The sequence below is a fragment of the Mesoplodon bidens genome (assembly GCF_964165515.1).
Source record: "Mesoplodon bidens genome assembly, chromosome: X".
NCBI lineage: Eukaryota > Metazoa > Chordata > Mammalia > Artiodactyla > Ziphiidae > Mesoplodon > Mesoplodon bidens.
This window is the reverse complement of record NC_138163.1, coordinates 138882655-138899332: the sequence shown is the minus strand read 5'-3', so window position 1 is coordinate 138899332 and position 16678 is coordinate 138882655. Positions and strand designations below refer to the sequence as shown.

The window sequence follows — 16678 nt, the reverse complement described above, 5'->3', positions numbered from 1 at the left end:
AGAGTAACTTCTGCTCATGGCTGTTGTAAAGCTTGAACTGTGAAGTTAGCAAATGTAGCATACTTAGAACGCTACCTGATGTGAAACACTCTAAATTCTGTGCAAAAATATTATTAATCAATATACTAATTATTATATATGCATTATTGTGTACTATATTCTATATACATAGATAATTATACATGATATTATATGTAATTATACCTTATAAATTATATTTATAATTATACATTATATGTAATTATACATTATATAGTACGTTATATATTATAATTATACATTATATGTAACATAATATATAATTACAATATAATTAATGATCAATTTGTTAATATACAATATAATATATATATATTTAATATATATGAAATATAAAATAATATAAAGTATATAATAAATGTATGTATATAAAAAGAGGCAAAGAAGAGACATATATCTAGACATATGTGTACATGTGTGTTGTATGTATCTAAATGGTACACGCAGTTAACAAGCCTCTTGTGTTCTTCGTTTTCAAACAATAATGACCTGACAAGGGCCCGTATGAGCCAGCACCATTTCTAGGCTGCTTGTCACAGGCCATCTTGTGTTGTCTTCCCACACATACTCCCCGAAACATCCAATTTTATACTCCTTTACACTGTATGAAGCATTAGATATGTTCATCACTCCACTGTCAAGATTACTCTACTCTGGGCTTCCCTGGTGGCGCAGTGGTTGAGAGTCCGCCTGCCGATGCAGGGGACACGGGTTCATGCCCCAGCCCAGGAAGACCCCACACGCCACGGAGCGGCTGGGCCCGTGAGCCATGGCCGCTGAGCCTGCGGGTCCGGAGCCTGTGCTCCGCAACGGGAGAGGCCACAGCAGTGAGAGGCCCGCGTACCGCCAAAAAAAAAAAAAAAATTACTCCACTCAGGGAAAGGAAGAGAAAGTCCAGACTAGAACATCTGATCACGGGAAAGAAAGTGACTTAGTAAGAATAGAAAGATACCATGGACAAGGATGTAGGCTTGTTAAATTCACGGCTAATGGATACTTACACTCCTGTAACTGATGCTAGGAATGAAATCAGTGCAACTCAACTGCCATGACTGAATCTCTTTATCTAAGTACATGAGCATATGCCCACGTGTTTGAACATATGTCCAAGATTCCCTGGGGCCTTAGTCCTTAAAAAAAAACTTCGTATTTTCAAATGGGAAGATCTCTACTATTTATCGCTTGATAGAGTGTTTGCTGATATATAAAAACGACATTTAAACAGAAAAAAAACATGAAATGAATGAAAGAGGAAAATAGGGAATTATTAATTGGATATTTCTCATTGCAGTTGAAACTTAGGAGAAACTATGTCACACGAGGAAAATAATGCGTGCAATTTTCCTCCTGTCCTAAAAATATGGTTTTGAAAAGATAACTTGAGCTGTTTGATATTTTTGGAATGCAGCCTTGTATGTGCGGGGAGGGGGATGAAAAGAGTTCTGAAGGGGGTGGAGGAAAGAAAGGTGTGATCAGTTTTGCCATAACTCCTTCATGCTTTAGTTACTTATTTATTTATTTGGTTGCACCGGGTCTTAGTGATGGCAGCCAGGCTCCTTAGTTGTGGCTCACCAGCTCCTTGGTTGCGGCACGTGGGCTCCTTAGTTGCAGCTGGCGGGCTCCTTAGTTGTGACATGCGAACTCTTAGTTGTGGCACGCATATGGGATCTAGTTCCCTAACCAGGGATCGAACCCGGGCCCCCTGCATTGGGAGCACGGAGTCTTAAACGCGGTGCCACCAGGGAAGTCCCTCGTGCCTTCTTTATGTTGGTTTTTAAAACATAATAGCATGTTAGAGAAGTACTGTATTTTGAAGTCCCCTGTGGACCTGCCCTCAATTTCATTTCCCTTCTTCTCTTCCCAGCAAACTCAGTTTGGTTTTCACAGTGTCCTGGATCCCTGAATTGTGTTATCATTCTAATACATATGTGTCTACCTTTCTATCAATGTTTATCTATTCATCTTTCTTTCTTTCCTTCCATGTATCTATCCACCTATCATCTATCTAATCTATCACCTATTTATATCTATCCATCTCTCCTTCCTTCTTTCCTTCCTTCCTCCCTTCCATATATCTACCCATCTATCTATCATCTATCTCAAGCATCTATCTCATCTATCATCTAGTTCTATCTGATCTACCTACCTACATCTATCCATCCATCATGTATATGTCTATCCAACCACCTTCCTTCCTTCTCTTTTCTTTCTTCCTGTTTCTTTCTCTCCTTCCCTATATCTATCCACCTATCATCTATCTAATCTATCGTCTATCTCAATCATCTATCTCATCTCTCATCTATTCATATCGCTCTACATACCTACCTACATCTATCCATCATCTATCTATCTATCTACCACCTATCTATTCATTTTTAAAACTTAAGCAAATGGTATCATGCTGAAGGTCACTTCTTTTATTCATCATTCAACTTGAGACTCATTAAACTGATACCTGTAACTACAGTTTATTTATTTTACTTATAATTATTCCATCGTGGGTACTTTCTAATTTTTCATTATCACGAGCAAGTTACTGTGAACATTCTTGTCCATACTCTGTGCACATGGCCTGAGCTTCTGTGGAGTAGCAGCTGGCTGGAGAGCTGAGTGCATCTTTAACTCAACTGATGCTTCGAGAAGTCTTCCCAAAGTGGTTTGGTCAATCCACACGCCCTGTAACAGTACGGAGATCCATTTCTGCTTCACAATTTCCTCAGTGCTTGAGACTATCTGACTTAAATTTTTGCCCAACTTAAGGGAGTCGTATTCATGTTTTAACTTGAGTTTCCCTGTCCGTAGTAATGCACATAGAATGTTACTGCCATTCAGGTTCTTGTCTTCTAAGTGCTATGCATTTCCTATTTTCCATGGAGGTTTTTCCCCTCCTCTTCTTTTTGACTGGTCGTTATCTGTGTGTGTGTGTGTACTTTTATATACTCTTACAAACATGTATATTCATTTACTGTCATTTTAAGCTTTAGATATGTGAAGGCTGTCGTCAGCATTAGAATGCAAGTTTGAGATTATTATGGATTTTCAGTGGGATGTTTTTAGGATGATGGGATGTCCCTAGCCTCTATTCCCTGCTTTGGTCTTCAAGTCAATTGTATGTGATAGACATATAATATACGTATATTCTTATATATATGAGTGTATTATAATATATTCTTGATAGTAATCATAAACATTTGGGGTGAATAGTCTTCACAGATTCTTGGCTCTTCTCTTTGTTGATGGTATATTTTATTTTTAGAAGTATTAAGCATCTGTGTATTCAAATTAACCAATTAAAATAATTGGTTCTTTTTGTGTCTTAAATTCAGGAAAGACTGTTCCTTCACGATGCCGCTAAACGCTAGCTGTTTCGTATCTTTCTTAAATAGGATGCCTAATAAGGCTTTTCCTATTACATAAGGACAAAAATGGGACAACCATTTAAGAAGATACCAACATTAAAAGCATGTTATGCTGTTGTTCTGGACTGAGCACATTTGGCTATTATTGGAAGCAACTGCTCCATAAACACCAAGTTCACCATTATCACATTACACAGATATATCAGGGTATGTTTCCAAAGTACTTTTATATCATTTTTATTTGTTATTACCCCGTGCCCTAGTTTTAATTGGAAAGCATTCCCTCTCAGTACAAAATTCCTAATTAAATCCCCAGACTACACTATGAAATCTGTCCCCACCTTTTTTTTTTTTTTTTTTTTTTTACAGGAAGTAGACACCATTTGAAGGAGGAATGCATGCATCTTAATTAGGCTGTTCATCTTTGCTCAACTAGGAACCCATCACTGGATTTTGGAAAAATAAATTCTACCCAAGCTTGTTCTAAAGGTTTCTAAATTGGGGTTATTGTATTCTATAATTCTATGTCTTGTGAAACAAGCTTTACAAAATTCCCCTGGCTAACCTTGAGTAATAAGACAGTCACAAAAGGACACAGTGGTATGATTCCATTTATACGAGGTGCCGAAAACAGTCAAAATCATAGAGGCAGAAAGTAGAATGGTGGGTGCCAGGGCCTGGGGGAGGGGGAATGGGGAAGTCGTGTTTCATGGGGCCAGAGTTTCAGTTGAGTGAGATGAGAGTTCTGGAGATGGATAGTGGGGATGCTTGCACAACAGTGGGAATGTACTTAATGCCACCGAACCGTACATTTCAAAATAGTTACAATGGTAACTTCTATGTTATGCGTATTTTACCACAATTTAAAATATTTTAACCCCCTTTAAAACTGATCAGGGCACTCTCATTGTACACAGATAGCGTAGGTGAGCAAAAGAAATGATATCGCCTGAAGAAGTGATTTCCATTGGTCATTCCAGCATCCTCATGGTTTATGTTGGTCCAAGTTTGTACGGGTCACACACAAAGAAGCAGACCCTTGCTAAGATATTTTCTATGAGCGTTTTCCTTACTGAAATATATTGCCTTGTAACACTGTACACTTAAGGTGTACAACATGTTCTTTTGATATATTTCTGTACTGTAATATGGTCGCCATTGTAACAATAGTTAGCACCTTCATCACATCCCATAATGATCGTGTCTTTTCAAGATATTTTCTATGGAATAGTTGCAGTGCTGGTATTTCAAGAAGTACAGAACAGGTAATGGAAATCGAGCCATTTGTGTGCTAATTTCTAAAAGCAAGAGCTGGAGAAAAGATAGGCATCGTAGCGATGGTTATACCTGGCCAGAATCTTAGAGCTCTTCCAGCCCAATTTCAAACTCCTGGGTGTGGATAGAGGGGAAAACAGGTTAACAACCACAGGAAGATCGCAGGTGGGTGAAGAGGCTGGAGATCCGGATCTTCCGGCCTTGGGGTTAAAACGTGCTCCACCTTCAACATCCAGAAACCAGTGATGCGTCTTCCGCCATGACCTTTACTGATCTCCCGTCTCCTGGCACTTTGATGAGATGACACTGGACATCTCGTCCATTATTTTTCTCTATAACATCAGTTTTAAGGTTCAGCAGGGCAACTGTTTCCTGACCTACTTTTTCTTTACTTTGATACTCAATACTTCATTTGACGATGTCGACTGCCTCACACATGAGGATGATTTCTGCAAGAAGCATTTGGGCGTGCTTGGCTTGGGGCTTCCAAAAAAAAATGCACAGAAGCGTCTGTGATATAAGTTGCACCTGTTTGGCGATCTTTAAAACCCGCTACTCGGTAGAGGGTCATCGATGCAAATCAGGAAAAGTCTAAAGTTCACACTGGAGACCTGGCCACACATCTTTTATCCTTGAAGCTCCTTCTGAGGATGACGTGGTATTGTATATATTGCTTGTTCTTCTTCTCTAAATCCTGTCTTGTCAAGGGCAAGGTCAAGAAGACAGTGCACGGGACTGCTTGGCCATCATGCACGTGGCAGCTGACCCCACAAATCATGGGCCTTTTACGAACATCTCGGACAAAAGATGATTCTGCCCTCATTGAGTTTAACCAAATCGGTTCCCAGCCCAAAGCTCCCAATAGGATAGCACTTAGAATGACAGTTGGGGGGCGGGGAGTCGGCTGCATCACACAAGGTAACGCATGTGAAATGATTCCATAAGGTTTAACACATGGCTTTCAGCGATTGTGATGATGGATGCTATTATTACAATGAAAATCACTACTAATGAGATATTTTAGACCATTTTTGATACTTTAAAAATAGGTCTTAGCAAACTACAACCAGGGTGCCAAATCTAGCCAGCTGCCTGTATCTGTGTGTTTTAAGGGTTGCTGAGTTAAGAATGGCCTGAACATTTCCAAATGGTTACATTTTCAATGGTTGTATATATACCTGTGTTAATTTCCTCAACTTTGCATCTTAGTTCACCAAGTCGAATGTCTAAACTATTTACTTTAAGAAGAAGTTTGAAGAACTCCGCCTTACATTTTATACCCAATCAAAATATGGGCAGAAGACCTAAATAGACATTTCTCCAAAGATGACATACAGATGGCCAACAAACACATGAAAAGACGCTCAACATCACTAATTATTAGAGAAATGCAGATCAAAACCACAATGAGGTATCACCTCACACCAGTCAGAATGGCCATCATTAAAAAGTCTACAAATAACAAATGCTGGAGAGGGTGTGGAGAAAAGGGAGGCCTCTTGCACTGTTGGTGCGAATGTAAGTTGGTGCAGCCACTATGGAGAACAGGATGGAGATTCCTTAAAAAACTAAAAATAGAGCTACCATATGATCCAGCAATCCCACTCCTGGGCATATATCTGGAGAAAACCATGTTTCAGAAAGATCCATGGGCCCCTATATTCATAGCAGCACTATTCACAATAGCCAAAACATGGAAGCAACTTAAATGTCCATCAACAGATGAATGGATATAGAAGATGTAGTACATACATACAATGGAATCTTAGTCAGCCATAAAAAGAGAATGAAATAATGCCATTTGCAGCAACATGGATGGACCTAGAGATGATCATACTAAGTGAAGTAAGTCAGAGAGAGAAAGACAAATACCATTATGGTATCACTTATATGTGGAAGCTAAAATAGGACACAAATGAACATATCTATGAAACAGAAACAGAATCACAGACATAGAGAACAGACTGGTGGTTGCCAAGGGGGTTGGGGGTAGGGGAGGGATAGAGATGGACTGGGAGTTTGGGGTTAGCAGATGCAAACTATTCCATATACAATGGATAAACAACAAGGTCCTATTGTAGAGCACAGGAAACTATATTCAATATCCTGTGATAAACTGTAATGGAAAAGAATATGAAAAAGAATATATATGTGTATAACTCAGTCACTTTGCTTTACAGCAGTAATTAACACAACACTGTAAATCAACTATACTTCAATGAAAAACAAAAAAGAAATGTAAATGCAGACATGTAATCTCAGGGCTCACAGGAACCCTATGATATAATGAGCGTCGTGTAATAGGAAGAGGTCCGCATAAGACGACCAAATTCCGTTTATCCATTACCATCTGTGTCCCTATATGAGCTTGCTCATCTGTAAAGGAGAAAGTAAGAAAGAGGGGATGGTGGTACTAAAAATACCACCTAGTTTAAAGCCTAGACAACTGTTGAAGGAATAAAATGCAGCGATGTATATAGGAAATCCTTAAAGCTGGAGTAGGATAAAGTGAAGGAGATCTGAAAACCTACACTGAAGGGTGTGTTGCGAAGTGCAGCCCCAGCTCAGCTCAGATGACACAGTCCAAACCACCCAGATGGGGACTGGACGCTCGGATGCTGAATCTGATGTGTCAGCTTGACGGGGCCACGGGTGCCCAGACAGCTGGTTAGACATTAACTCTGGCTGTGTCTGTGCGGGTGTTTCTGGAAGAGGTTAGCACGTGAATCAGTGGATGAGGTACAGCAGACGCCCTGACCCTAGTGTGGGTGGGCGTCACCCAATCCCTAGAGAGTCTGCGTGGAACCAAAGGCAGAGGGAGGCTGACTTTGCTCTCTTCCCGACTGTGTGAGCTGGGACGTCCGTTTCTCCTGCACTGGGAGTTACACCATCAATGTTCCTGGTTCTCAGGCCCTGGGGCACACCCAGCTCTGGCTTCTGTCTAACCAAGTCACTGTCATTTCCCCAAAGACACCCCGTGCTTCGTCACCTCCAGCCCCATCACTCCACTTTTCATCCCTGCATCACCTCCCCTATATATTCTCCCTCACCTTATGAAATCTCAAGGCTCGCCCATCCTGCAAAAAAACAGAAGTCCCATCCTGAAACGAAAGCTGCCCCCCTTCAAAGCATACGAGGTCAGTCCCCCGTCCAAATCTTCATAAATGCTGTTAAAAAACAATGAGCTCACAGGGCTTGTGTGTGCAACGCCCAACACAGGATTTGAACTTTTACCTGCATCAGCCTTGAGCCTTTTAGTGTGTCTTCATCTCATCCGTGTGTGCTCCTTGCAGGTTCCTACGTGGCAGGGTCCCTGGGGTCTGCTTCCTTGTACGCCCCACCCTCTGCAAAGCCTTCCGCAGCTGAAAGGTACACCGTACGTGCCTGTCAACGGACTGATTCATGGTGTGATGGGTAAGACCCACTTCCTGGTAACCATTTAAGGGCGCTGAATCTCTCCTGCTGTCAGCGGCCATTCCATAATAATACCCAATCCGCAGAACCCATGAATCTCACCCCTGGTATAAACACTTCTCTAAACAGCACTGTTTCTAGGTCTGCATGACAGGCTCCTTAAGACAGGACCACCCAAAACTCAAGGGCACACAACGCGTGCCCTGAGTGTTCATGTTGTTTCACTGCCGTGCTTTTCAGTAAAGCCTGTATTCTCAGGTCTTGCTACTGCTGCAGGGTCCGAGAAGTACCTCCCTTGGATGGGATGGCGATTTCCACGTTAGGCTGGGGCAACTAAAGCGAGGGCACGGTCTCCTGAGAATTACAGAGCGGTTGTCAGCCTGGGCCTCCCACTTATGAGAGGTGGTACGGAGCCACGGGGACCCACTTGGAGGTCCGCAGACAGGGCATCCCCTCTCTCCCTACTCTGCTTCCATACCTGCATGTCCATCCATTGGGAGCATCCCCCGTGCACCTGTGCCCTTGTCCACCAGGCGTGAACTCGGACGCACCTGCTCCATGGATTCTGAGACAGGGTTGGGGAATGCCATACAAATTAATCTGATAGAAAAGGTTTATATATTGCAGGTTATCACCTCTCCTGAGGCTTTTTACCGCCACTCTTCCCCCTCACTTTCTTGTCGCTGTTGCTGCTGTCTTTTCCACTCACTTTTTGGACGAGACCCACACACCTCTCTGTACTGGGTGCCGCACATGGCAACGTATGTCATCATTTTACTTATACCCACCAGCCCTAATTTCGGGAGCCCCTGAGCAGCCTGCTTCATCCTTAAACCATACGCGATGTGGCCAACTCTGCATTCCCTCTATATTTATCAACCTTTTTTATTTTTAACAATTTTAATTTTTAAACATGGCTGATTAGCCTGTTAAGATAATGGCAGAAGTAATGCTGTGTAACTGAACATAAAGGTTAGAATATTTCCTTTTCAGTCCCCCCACCAGCCCCCCACCGGCCCCCAGGCTCATTCTGGATGTATCAAGTTATTCGGTAAGATTTCTTTTAGCTTCCAGCTTCCAAAGAAATGCCTATGGAAAGCAGAAATGGTGCCTGAGCAGAAACATTTAAAAAATTATTTGGGCATCTCACTAAATACCTAGGAATTGGGTCCAATCTAAAAATAACTCGGTCATAGTTTTTCTTCCTGTCGTTTTGAGACCCCGTCGTCCTATAATCTTGGAGCCATGCTCACCAGTAACAAAAGGAGTATTCTCTTTGGTGCCCTTGTTCCGTCTGCTTAAATCATCCTTTTATTCAATTCATGTCTCAGGAATTACGCAGTGGTGGAAAGTAGCGATGATTTGGAGGCATGGTGTCTATTAAAAATTGAGCAAGCGTTCGCCCCTCTTGGTCACCAGTGACCTTTCTGTATCTAATCTTTTGCTCGGCACCCGTTAGCAGAGCAGACTCTCTTCACTTAATTGCTCAAGGCTTTCTAGAAAAACCAGCTGGCCATGGCCAAACTTCAATAGACTTCAAGAGACAGCCAAACTTCCCAGGCTGCTAGGAAAGCACGGGGAAATCTGGGCTTCATGCATTTTGGGCAAAGCTCTTACAGTGCACACGTGTACACAAAGAGGCTCCAAAGGGGGGCTTTCCTGAAGCTTGAAACTAACAACCAGTTCAGGAAAATTAACTGGTCACCTGACATTTAAGAAAAGATCTCGTGCAGATACTGGTCTGTCAGCTGGTCTCGTTCAGAAAGAGTTATTGATCCAGCAGTTGTTTATTGATTTTTACACCAGTCTTGCTCTTAAAAAAAAAAAAAAAAGAAACAAACTCTGCAACTAACTTACTTTATCTCATATGCGAATAATACAATTGTAAGCAACAGCAGGATGTTTCCCAGAATTCAAATCCTTCGCAGTGGTCTTACCGGTTCTTTGCTTTACAGGTGTGAAGGAAGCCTAATTTACCTAGGAGAGGGGTCTGCATGTACGGCTTGCAGCCTCCCTCTGCTGTAGGTTTGGGATATGTACCACATGCAACAGACATAGAATTATGAAAATGGAACCCTGGGCTGTCAAACTGTATCACATCCATGGTGCTCTTGTACATTCCTTACAAGTAATGCGTCTTCTTACCTTTCTCTGCTGTGCACAGAATTCTTATGTGCGATTTCCCACAAATTCAACTCTCAAGGGACTACAGGAAGCGGCAGTCTCTCCCAGAGGCCATCTGGAGTACTCCAAGAGTGGTGCAGTTTCATTGGGTGGAGCTACCGATCTCAAGCCCCTGAACACATCTGCCCCAAGGCCAAGGGCCTCCCGTGGTCCTCGGTCCTCAAAACTGTGGCAGCCCACTGCCCCTGGAAACCCTGTTGGTGTCCAGACATCACAACGGGGTGGTGTGCCCACTCTGGGGATCTTCTCCTGTTGGGAGGACACGAATGGTCTGGTGAGCATGGAAGGTTTCCAACCGTGTCCACCCAGAAGAGCAAACCCTGACAGGCACATGCGTGTGAGAAGGCGCCCTCCTAGGCTGCAGAGCAAGATGCCTGATGAGATTTAAGAGTCTCCAGGAGGAGGCAGGGGTGACGGGATGCTGAAGAGGGTGGGAGTCTTCCGCCGCCATCAGAAATGTGCGAATGACATTTAAGCCCATGAAGGGTCCAGGGATCAAAGGGGTGATAGAAGCAAGGCCCGCGAGCAGGATCTGGGGGGCCAGATGTTTTCATCCAGCGTCAGGGCGGGGAGAAGTGGGGAGGGCACGCAACCCTACAGCCTTTTACAAATGCTAACGAACCTCAGTGGCCTGGAGGACGACGGGCTCCGGTATCAGCCCCCAGCTTCCTCTTTCAAGGGGAGGACTGAGGACCACACAGCTCATCGCCTCTGAAAGAGAAGGGATTTCCACGTTCAAGATGTAAATCGAACCCCTTTCATCCCATTCACTCGCTCCTCCCTGCAGAGGATCCTAGTTCTGGAAGCATTTTCACAGCCACTCCCCCCCAGCCCCCCACCCCAGCACAGAAGCGGACAATCGTTGCACATCCTATCCCTACTGATGGGGGGCGTGGTTTACGGAGCACGTGCGTAAATGCGCGAATAGCAGCGCACCTTCCAGGGATGCGCAGACACAGAAGGCCGCCCCCGGGAGCAGTGGGTCCTGGGCTTCGAGGATCACGTTTGATGAAGTGATGTGCTGTGCTGTCCGGCGTTAGAAGGATCTTAAACAGCTTTTTTTTTTTTTTTTTTTTTTTTTTTTTTTGCGGTACGCGGGCCTCTCACTGCTGTGGCCTCTCCCGTTGCGGAGCACAGGCTCCGGACGTGCAGGCTCAGCAGCCATGGCTCACGGGCCCAGCCGCTCCGCGGCATGTGGGATCTTCCCGGACCGGGGCTCGAACCCGTGTCCCCTGCATCGGCAGGCGGACTCCCAACCACTGCGCCACCAGGGAAGCCCCTGAACAGCTTTACTTTTAAAGGAGAGGAGAGCGTCGAGCTTTCCAGGCCTCCCTACGAGCAGGGGGATCCTCGGGCTTTCAGGTCTCTTACTGGCTCATTTTCCCGGCCAAGAATGCCCCGTGGAATCCTTTGAACGCCCTGCCAGTTGCAAAGTGCCCTCATTTTCATGGATGCCCTTGAATGAGCCCTTTCAGGGAAGCTTTCCCACAGCCCGGAAAGCCATCTGGGCGCGCCCGCTCGGGTTTCGTGCGTCTTGGTGCCAGCAAGAGAAGAGGCACAGGCCTCCGCCTGGCTCCTGAAAGCATTCCTGGGCTGGCGCGTCATGGGTGTGAGAAACCGCCTGAGAGGCTCAGAGGGAAAGCTGTCCCCCCAAAAGAGTCCCCGAAGCCACTTTGAAACGAATCTTCTTGAAAGAATCTTACAGGATGGGGAAAGCAAGTCTTTCAGAGACTTAACACTGTTTATCAAAATGGTGTTTATAAGGGAAATGAACGGCCACGTGTAAACACCCTATCTCTTCTGCAATTCTACGTCCCAAAATATTGATGGAAGAGGTAGGGCTTTTCTTGCATAAACAAGGCCACCTAGTAGAAAAATGTAACGCCTAGACTTTTCCCAAATTATCTCTGTGTTTATCAACTCATGGGGGACAGACGGGGTTGGGGGGAGCCTGGCATTTAAAGCTTATTGTCACCATTAGGAGGAAACACAGGTTATTCATTCTTTCGTTCATACAAATGTAAGGTGTCTGGCTGTGCTTAGCAGCTAAGGGGGAACGCAGGAGTACCTGGGCACCCCTCCCCAGGGGACTTGGACAATGTCTAGAGACAGCTTTCACTGTCTGAACGGGAAGGCTGTCACTGGCTTCTAGGCAGTGGAGGCCAGGGATGCTGCTAAACATCCTACAGCGCCCAGGACAGCACCCCAAGGCAAGTGGCATCCGACCCAGAAAGTCAGTAGTGCCGACGTGGAGACACCCCGACGATGAATAAGAAGGCAACAGCCATCTCAGCCTTTAGGAGTCACTTTGGCAGGTGACATCGTGATATCAAAGCTCAGTTTTTCCTGTCTGGTGAGAATTGTGTGCACCACGCAGACGAAGGATTATCTCAATATCCCTCATATTTAGTGGTCAGAGATGCAACAGGCATGATTCAGTGGCTAAAATGTGGCTAAATACGCCAGGTTAGAGAAACTGCATTTTCCACCTAAATCCTCTCGGGATCCCACCCCCTGCCCCCCAGGGCAGGGCCAACTGGACCAAAACCCAAGCCCCTGAGACTAACGCATGTTTTGTCTTTGTTATTCTGTTGGCTCCATCCGACCGGACTCCCTGTCTTCCTGTCACGCTCCTGTGGTTTGCAGGGTACAAATATCCCCTGCTCGTTCTCTTGGTTGCTTTGGGTGTAATGTCTTTCTGAACCTGTACAGGTGCAGCCAATACACGACACATTAAATACTGTAATTCTACTGGTACCCTCTCCTCTTCCAAAAGTACACCTCTACCTTTTACATCTATTTCCAAATTTCTTGTCTCTGTCTGTATAAGGCATCCCCCCCTCATCCTTTTCCCCACATATTTCTCTCCTAATCAGAGGTAGGTAGTGTGTCTCCTTTTAAAGCTCACAGACAATTTGAACATTACATAGGAAATCACACTTCTCCATCATCCTGCTTTCTGAATCCTGCAGGGGTGGCAGCTTCAATCGCTCTCTGCGCTGCATCACTTCCTGCCTATTCCTACCTATCGAGGATTAACCTGTTGACATGTCACGTGAGGCCATGTGAAATATGGAAAACATGCGTGCGTCCATCTAGACGGCTTTTTACCTCTCAGTGGACACTCTCTGTTGAACTGAGGCTGTTGTCTGAGGATCTCACACATAAACAGTTCTTTCCTAACTCTCTGCTCATATTCTCACCCACAGAATGAGTTCCCCCCTTCCCTCTCTCTACCCAGATGCTACACAGCTTTGAGTTCCAACCCAAGGCCATGGCTTCCTTCTCTTCTGAGCCCTGACTAGTTCTAGCACCTGTGTGGCCCCGGATGATCACAGAATTTCAGAGCTGGAAAAGGATCTTGTGTGTGACCTGCTGCTATTCTTTCATTTAGTGGGTGAAAGAAAAGGAAAAGAGAACATCATCACGTTGTCAAATATCAGGTCCTAGTATTGGTAGCTTTTGTCCCGAGCTTATTTTTGGCTGCCCTGCTGGAAGACAGGGACGGTGTCACATCCATCTTCATCTGAAGCTACGTCTCCCTGTGCTGAGCACGTGATGGGGCGCTCGTCAGTCAGGCACAGCGTAGTTTCTGTGTATGTGCTTTATTCTTTCATGCATGCTTCTACCAGAGGAACTCACCCTACAAACCTCATGCCTGGCAAATGTTTAGAGGGTTTTGGAAATAAGTGGTGAATTTAGCCAACAAAAGTCAAATTCAAAGCGAGGACGCAAAAGAATTCTCTTTCAGACTATTGCTTCAGACTAATGGGCAGATTCATTTCTCCTGCCCTGGAAACTGCATTTGTTTGCATCAACTCTTAGTGACTTCCCAGACGCAAACAGCTGGAGGCCACTGTCACCCTGAGATATACTTGCTTAAAAGTGTGCATCCAGTTTACAACCCCTCCCAAATGATTCCCTTTTCCCCAAACCCAGCTACTTGCCATTTTTTTCCATCTTCTGACGCTCATTACTTAATTCCAAAGATGTGCTGAGTCATGACTTCTATTTCTAGAGAGTCGAGCCTCCCCCTTGCCTAAGAGTTATTCTCTTAAGTAACATGTGAGTTTTGACTCATTCTATGTTTTTCTCAAAGAAAACAGAGAGTTTGTGACTCAGGTGTGGTCATTCTGGTATAATAAAATCAGTATCTTGTTTTCTAGCTCTTATGTTATTCTGATATTCAGGGCTGCTGCAAGCGCATGTGGGAACTGGTTTTAGGGTATACACATTATTTCATCCAGAAATTTTACAATATCCTTTATCTTCCTTAGGGGCCATGGTCTCAGCTGCCGCTCTGCTCAGCTCAGCATCCGGCTGCCTTGGATCCCCATCTCACACACTACAGACCTGCTCTTCCTTGAGGAGCCAGAGGAAGGAGGTACGGGAACTTTCTCCTTGCTCTCCTTCTGGAGAGCTCAACCATGCTCCTCTGAGAGCCTGAAGACGGAACCGAGCTTCCAACACCCTCCCCAATGGGGAACCAGGCATCCACTGTGCACATTTGTTATTCTAGAAATCTACCTTGAGGTTATGCAATTTACAATGCTTTTCAGGAAGAGGAAAACCACCCGAAGCAGTAACATTTGTAGCCAAGCCTCAGCTTGGAAGAAGTGGCCCACAAAGATGCAATCATCCCCAGCAGCTAAGCTTTGCCCTCACCTGTCCTCCAAGCCGCTCATATAATAAGTTAAAATGCATGACTCGTAACCTCCCTGCAAACGGTTCCACCCAGGAGATACACTGCTGCGGCCACTCCCCTTAAGCTGTTAAAAGAAAAGTGCCTAGGTGGACCATTTATAAAGATACCAACAAACAGAACTAATACAGAATCAGCCAGGAATCTGAGTCCCTCCTGAGCCGTACTTTATGGAACGATACACCTCTCTCTAGTTTTTACCCTTCTGTCTACGCAAACTCAATTCCTCTAACACGTACTCATGAACCATGTCTTATACACGTTTTCCATCCCTTTATTGTGTGTGTGTTTTACACCCAAGGAAATATCACTTAATTTCCAGGTAAAGGATGAGAGAAACTAAAATGATGAAGAGAAAGACCATGGCATGATTGCAACCCATCCTGCTAACTTAGCCCCCAGTTTAAAACAGTACTCCTACTACTACTATTTGAAAATGTACTTTCATAAATAACTAAGCTGCGTGATTACTTGAGCATGGGCGCTCTATTTTTCACGGGATGTTAGGTCAAGCGTGATTGTCTGTTATTAGACAGTCTCTTACCTCTTGTTCCATACAGGAGACACTATACCCTGTGTCAGAATTTTCCTTTTCGCTATTCCACTTGTGGACCGGACTCAGGAAGCTCAACAACTACTGCAAACCACACAGAAATGCAAGAGCCTGCAGTCCCAAAGAATTCCAACCTAAGACATGCAGGGTTTGCTCTGGTCAAGGCAATAGTGAATTAATTGTGGTCTTATCTATTCTTTGCCTGGAAAAGAAGACACCAAACCCAGCTGCGTGAATGACCTATGTCCTTGTTATCATGCAAACCATGGAACTAAAAACGTTCTGGTGACAGGGCCAGCACATATTACTTCTAGCAAACACACACAACTGGACTCTAAAAAATGTACATACAACATCATCACTGTGGAATTAGATATGCCTGAACGTGATTTTAAACTGTGATGTAGAACAGAGTAAATTCTGAATAAGTACATTCCTACTAAAATATACTTACCTTAAGATGAAAGAAACTGACCCCCGTAATTAGTGAACACTATGGTTAGTAAAGTTCCTTTGAAAATATATGGAACACAAGCTTTCACAGGGAACAGAAGTGCATAAATACATGATATTTTATACTGAGAGTAACTGCCTTTCAAAATTTTCTCTGTATTTATTTTATATTGGATCAATTTAAGATGTTTTATGAGAGATTCACTCTATAGAACAGACAACTATATTCAATACCTTGTAATAACCTATATTAGAAAATAATTTTTTAAATATCAATATATATATAACTGAATCAGTTTGCCATACCCCAAAGCTAACACAATATTGTAAATCAACTATGCTTCAATTTTTAAAAAAGATAATTTATAAGAGGAACATAATAAGAGATTAATAAATTTGTATTGACTCAAAAATTAATAAACAGATATATTAAAGTTGGTTATTTTGGAAAATATGATATTATATTTTTCTCAAAATTCACAAATTGATCAAATTCCAGTAACAAGATTTACCTACATTTACTAGATTTGCTATTATTATCATTTAATATCTAATTAGTGTTAAGAAAAATAACTTAGGAAAGTCATACATGTTCTTTCTAGAAATAAATAACTGCTAAAACAATAATTGCTAAAAGAGTAAGTTTCTCCAATCTAAATATAAAAGGGGGCAAGTTAAAAGGTTAAAATCCAGTTTTCT

At 43.5% G+C, this 16678-nt stretch overlaps 1 protein-coding gene across 2 annotated transcripts in view; it reads right to left on the bottom strand.

Moving 5' to 3' along the window:
• Positions 1-10331, bottom strand: part of LOC308608519 (neuroligin-4, X-linked-like) — a 325168-nt gene extending 314837 nt beyond the window's left edge. For both annotated transcript variants that reach the window (XR_014014188.1, XM_081221709.1), the window contains exons 1-2: positions 10233-10331; positions 7908-8035 (exon numbers count right to left, since the gene is read on the bottom strand). The gene's annotated coding sequence lies outside the window, so the exon portion shown is untranslated. The remainder of the gene's footprint in view (positions 1-7907; positions 8036-10232) is intronic.
• Positions 10332-16678: the final 6347 nt, after the last annotated feature.